Source organism: Phalaenopsis equestris, unplaced genomic scaffold (genome assembly GCF_001263595.1).
Source record: "Phalaenopsis equestris unplaced genomic scaffold, ASM126359v1 Scaffold001323, whole genome shotgun sequence".
Taxonomy (NCBI): domain Eukaryota; kingdom Viridiplantae; phylum Streptophyta; class Magnoliopsida; order Asparagales; family Orchidaceae; genus Phalaenopsis; species Phalaenopsis equestris.
Genome location: NW_018165762.1, coordinates 180,077 through 186,759, shown reverse-complemented (window position 1 = coordinate 186,759; position 6,683 = coordinate 180,077).

The window sequence follows — 6,683 nt, the reverse complement described above, 5'->3', positions numbered from 1 at the left end:
GCAGATTTCTTGGTCAGAGAAAACAGCAGCCACTTTTCCTACTTTTCTGCATAAAGATTTCACCAAGGGGCAATCTCCTTTACCAAAAGCAGCATCATGGTAAGCATCATGGTGGTAAGCTTGAGGAAACACAAGGTTCTCAACATTTTACAAAGCTTCAAAACCCTTCCCCACCACATAGCAAAGGTGGCTTTAGACCATTGGATGTTAGTTTCAAAATCAATGAGAATAGGGAAAGCCATTGAGAATAGCAACAACAAACATAGGGAGACAAACAAAGAAAGCTACCAGTAATAAAACAGTAACTCAGGAGCTCAAGAAAAGACAACAATAGACAATAAACCTCCAAACCAGTGTAACACCAACAAGAAATAGAAGAAAGATGGGGAAAGCCAAAAACACAGTCACGGAAGAGCAGGGAGAAACAAAACAACACCATTGGGACAGAAACTCTAGCAAAGCTAGGGGAGCAACTGCCACCATGAAGAAGATATATATATATATATATATATATATATATAAGTCTTTAAAAAATATCAAATCAAACTGAGCCCATATTTTCCACAGTTTAAATGAAAGATCGCTATACCTCAAACCCTGTATATATCCCAAAAGATAAACACAAGACTTGAGGATGAGACTCAATCGAATAAACTAAGAAATATATGACATATGTTTGGTCTGCAAAATCATTTTATTTGCCGACAAGTTCCCCTATTTAATATGAAAGATTAAATAGGGTTTATATTAAGTAAGGTTTAGAAAAGCTTCTTATAAAATCAAGCCCCTATAGTTAATTATATCTTAGATAATCGAACTCACCTAAGAAAACTCTAAAAAAAATCAGGAAATATTATCTTCAATGAGGTCAAAAGGATAGGACATTTCAACAAGATCAGACAAAAAGGTGTGAAAGAGGAATTGTTCAATTTGGAACATTTGTTATAGAATCCAAAAGAGGAAGAACTAAGGGATCTCATAGATCCAGAGAAGAACCTCGGTGACTTCCTAAGCTATCCTATTGTTTGGCTTTAGTTTAGAGAGAAGAAATTTATTAAATGTTTCATCATGCCAATTTATTTTCTTAGGGCTTACATTTGTATGAAACAACCACACAAATTGCCTGAAAGATATGAAGATTTAAGTTGTACCAAACGACAACATCAGAATCCTAAGTTGTGTTAGGGCTTACATTATACAACAGAGCTATACAAAATCAAACCGAGCCCATATTTTCTACAGTTTAAATGAAAGAGCACTATACCTCAAACCCTGTATCTATCCCAAAAGATAAACACAAGACTTGAGGATGAGACTCGATCAAATAAACTAAGAAATATATGATATATGTTTAGTCTACAAAACCATTTTATTTGTCGAAAAGTTCCCCTATTTAATATGAAGGATTAAATAGGGTTTATATTAAGTAAGGTTTAGAAAAGCTTCTTATAAAAGCAAGCCCCTATTGTTAATTATATCTTAGATAACCGAAGTCACATAAGAAAACTCTCGAAAAAAATTAGGAAATATTATCTTCAATGAGGTCAAAAGGATAGGACATTTCAACAAGATTGGACAAAAAAGTGTGAAAGAGGAATTGTTAGGAATTGTTCTGAAAGAGGAATTGTTCAATTTGGAACATTTGTTATAGAATTCAAAGGAGGAAGAACTAGGGGATGTCATAGATCCAGAGGAGAACCTCTGTGACTTCCCAAGCTATAATATGGTTTGGCTTTAGTTTAGAGAGAAGAAATTTTTTAAATGTTTCATCATGCCAATTTTATTTTCTTAGGGCTTACATTTGTGTGAAACGACCACACAAATTGCCTGAAAGATATGAAGATTTAGGTCGTACCAAACGACAACATTAGAATCCTAAGTTGTGCTAGGGCTTACATTGTACAACAGAGCTATACAAATGCCTAAAGATGAGTTGAGGATTTATGGATTTATGTTGCAGGATTTATGTTGCACTAGGCAGACAACCTCGAAGTTCTATGGCTTGTTATTTAATTCTAAGGAAATATATGCTATTGAAGAACCTCTTGCTGTTGAAGATGGTCGTGCTGCCCACAATGTGAGCTTCAAGCTCCTTGTCGTGATGAGTTTAAGTTTTCTAATGTCTCAGGTCAAAATGTCAAATCAAATGTCCCTATGGTTATCGTCATTTAAATATTATGGGGCATATTAAAGTTGATTAAAGCAACATCGATTAGGATCCTATGGTTCTCGTGTTCTGGCACCACTATTTTCTTTCGAATTCACTTAGTTTAAATCACTATTTTCCACCACTATTTTCTTTCGAATTCACTTAGTTTAAATGAATTTACTAAATTTAACTTAATGAGTTTCATACTTTCATTTAGACCGTAGGAAATCTCGTTAGAAACCATAGGTTATCTCCTCCGAGGGATTTCCAATCATCCGATGAGACATCTTAATTTTGCTGTAATTTTTTTTTGTGATGTTTGTGATTAAATTTTGAGTTGTCTTATATTTTGAATGTTGTGGTGGTAAAATTTATCTTAATTGATTTTTTTAGTTTTGGTATTACAACTATCCTAGCAGTTTTGGTTTTCATGTAGGGTGACATCGTTGTTTTACATGCAAACCTTATAAGCATAAGAGTACGGTGTGGAAATTACAAGAAAAGACGATACTATAAATTGTAAAAGCGTACCTGGTTAGTCATCTCGTTCCACCACCTGAAAGGTCATTACTTGCAAGGCATGTATATAACATTGCAAGAAATAGAAATATAGAGATGCTCTAGCTTAAAAATTTGGGATAAAAGTATTTAGATGCTCTTTAACCTTGGAAAAATCAAAGAACACGCCCTATGTGATTAAGAATGAACACTAAATTTTTCAAGACATGGTGAAAAAGATTTAATCATTGAGAATTAAAATACCACAAAGAGAATTTAATTCATTAAAAATCATATGTTTGCCAAATAATTTTTATTTTTAGTACACATTATTCTCCTCTGTTCGCTGAGCAAGAGGGTATTTTTGTTTTTTTTTTTTTTTGATTTTTTTATAGAATGATATGGATTTTTGAAGTTGAGGCATTTAAAATAATTCAAAAAATCCATATTTTTCTACTTATCCACACGGTGCCACCTCATCCTACGACGGCTCCAAACTCACAAGAGGCGTGCTCTCATTCGATGCCACCATCCACTTTAAATGCCATGCGGCCCGCGGTTCACTCACCATCCGCTCATCCGACTTGACCTCCTTCGCGATCGTTTGGCTCTCCGTTATTGTCCCCAAGTGACCTAACCCATAAGCCGTTTAAACTAAAATCTTAGGATCTTCGTCTAGACTCAACAAAATCACATGGGGCTTGTTTCTAAACCTTCATTTACTCAAGAAAAACACATCTATATGATTAATCAAGTATGAAATCAAGCCAAAATAAATGGAGAATCAAAATATGTTGGGTCTAGAGTTAGAGTTCAATACCTTTGTCTAAGAGGGGAGGCCTCAATCAGATGGTTGTGGTAGCTTCAATTGGACCCAATGAACCTTTGGAAGAAGTCTCAAGCCCTAGTGAATTGTCTAGGTATGAATTCAATCAAAGTGGATTTCAGGTGTTGTTCTACAGCTAGGTTAGAGGCTATTTCAGAGGGAGCTTTTATGATGAATCAACTTCTCTTGCCCTAGGGATGGTGTGTGGACAAGCAATTTTATTTTGGTGGGCCGTGGAGCTATGGGGATATCTGTCCAGGTTTTTTCAGAAATTTGAGCTCAAAATTGTGCTTTCATAGTGGGGATTAGTGGGGAAAAATGTTGGCAATGAGGTTAGGAGTTCTTGGAGAGCGTCTGAAGGAAATTAGACAAAGTTTCCTCAAAGATTTTTCACACTTCATGTCTTGCCCATGAGAGGATGGATTTAATTAAAATGCTTTATGGTGGCTACTAGGGCCTGAATTGAGGTGCAAATTAGTGCTTAGGTGGAGGGCTGAGAAGCTCTAAAGATCAATTATGGTGAACTGGCCCCCAAGGTTGAAATTTGGTTTGATTTACAGGTGGTGACCCTCAGTTTTGTAGTTTTTCAGAGCCGCGAGGCCGGCCGACAGGGCCAGGGGTGGTGGCCAGAGGGTCAAGTGAGCCAGTGGGAGGGTTAATTATGATTAACCCTCAATGGTAAGTGATGATGGAGGAGATGTTGAGGTTAAGGCACATAAATGGGATAAGATCCCTTAAATTAGGGGACCCTTGGTTTATAGCTTACTTGGGAGGTTTAAGAGGATTTAGCTTGGTCAATAAGGTGTGCTTAGTGGCTATGGACACCTTAATTTGGTGATTTTAAGATGGCTAAGTCAATTTTGGTTTAATTTGGGTCAAAATGGCTAAGAGTTGGGTTTGGGTTAGGCTAGCCATCACTTTGAGCTCTATTTATTGATCAACATTATGTAGATGATTGCCATGATGGTTTTTGGTGAAGTATTGAAGTAATTTTGGGTTCATTTGGAAGCTCAATTTGATTGATTTTTGGGATTTTAGTCAATTTGGGCATGTTAGACTAGACTTGGGTCTAGGTTGGCCTGAGGTTGGACTAAGTCCAAATTAGAGGTTCAAAATGGTTTGCACGACTTTCATGATAAGTTTTTTACATCAATTGGGTGCCAATTTTGGGGTTTCGGTATTCAATTTGGTGGAATTTGGGGATATAGCCAATTTAAGGAAATTTTGAGGATTTTTGATGTAGGTTGAAATTGATTGAAATTTAGGCTTAACTAAGGCCAATTGAAGGTCTAATTTGATGTGTAGGATTATTAGGAAGAATTTAGGATCAAAATTGGGAGAAATGGAGTGTGTTATGGGGTTCAATTAGGTGAGATTAGGTCATAGGGCTAATATTGGGGGTTTTGATTTGGGTCAAAATTGAGCTCAAAGCATGGGCCAATTGGGCTTGGATTTGGTTTGAATTTATCAAATGAAAGATGAATTTTTTTTTAGAATTTAAATTGTGGAGAATTGGGATCAAATTGAATTCAACTGATTTAAGTTAGTTTTGGGGACAAAAAGGCTGAGTTGGGTGTTTTTGTGAAATTGAGGTGCCAACCACCCTGTTTGAGCTTTGGACCAATGAATTCTCCATTTGGGTCCTCTATGTATTGTTCCTAACTAAACCATAGCCTAGGGCTAGTGGGTCTAGAGGACCACCTATATTAGTCTCTCAAAAGATCAAGCGATCAAAATCAACAATTTTGGGTTTAGGGTTGCAAGTAAATATAGGTGGTAGTGAGTGTAAGTGAGTGAACTAGCTTCAAAATAACACCAAGAGGCAGCCCTAAGGTCAAGCAGTCTTATGGAGACTCTTCTTGAGATCCTCCATATTAACCCCACCTACTTAGTGCTAGGGGTTTGGACCAATATACGAGTCCTAAGTTAATTTCAAAATCTTTTTACGAATAATTGTTCTAATTCGGCAAACATCTTGATTGATCCATTGGGAACTCAACATACCAATCAAATGCTATTCCTGACAGGCTACAGACAAACTGAATGAAAAGAAAGGCTTTGTTACCTCTGGTATTTCCACAACTAGCTCAGAAAAGTGCTATGTGTTGTCTGGGATTTCCAGTCCCGTTAAATATCTTAAAGTTTGGTGACACAAAACCATTATGGCAGGGTACGACATCGAACTCTTCCAAGTAGGATCCACCCTTTAAAATCAATGCACCACACTTAGATTGGGCTAAGGCCTCCTGAACTTGTTTGACAATTTTTTTAAATTAATTTTCTGGTAAGATGCTTTAGACAGAGTAATTCTTAGGTTGTTTGTCAGAGGTTAACTCTTTTCTTTCATCTGCAACATGAATGGTTTCTGCTTGGTTCATTTCTGGATGTGTCATCTGTAGTGATTGTAACTGTCTTTACATTGCAATCATGGTGGTCTTCAATTCATTAATTTTCTTTTTAAGATGATTGATCTATTCGTCCCTTTGTTGGATGGCCCCTTGCCTTTCATCCGCGGCATTCTCTTTACTAGAAGATGGAGTGTCGCGTGCATATATCTCAACCCGAGTCTCGATGACATTGATTTATGTTAATCTTTCATCCATATAATCTGACACATCATAATTTTCATCATTCATATCTTTTCTTTGTCCTCTAGAAAAATGCACAATATTGGCTCGTAGTCTCTCCAACTTAACCTCGATTGACATTCCTTCGTTTACTTTTAGGTCAGTCGGGGATTTCTAAAGAGTGTCACATCTTTTGTTGAGCACTGATGTAGTAATGTAGAAGTTAATCAAAACGATCAAAATCATATTTATGAAACCTTTCTCGGGTTCATTCAAATACTCTTTCAGTATCGTTACATTTTCAATTTTGAAATTCTCCTTAAGCCAATCCTTGAAGACAAAGGACTTTTCTTTGGTGTGGCCGAGAAATTGGTGATATGGACAGTATTGAGGATGATCTTTTATGCTGGCCTCCTCTGGCTTTTTCAGCTTTGGTAGTCTAAATTATTGTCTCATTAGCAAGTCATGGAACATCTTTGACACGACTTCCTCTTTGAAGGAATACACCACTTTCTGTCTTTATGCCAAGGAAATTCTCTTATTCTCTACTTGGTGTGATCCTCCCTGAGGCGATTATTGGCTAGACTGATCATACTATTGTGTCTATTGTTGGTGGGACTGTCGAGGCTATTCAGGTTTCGAA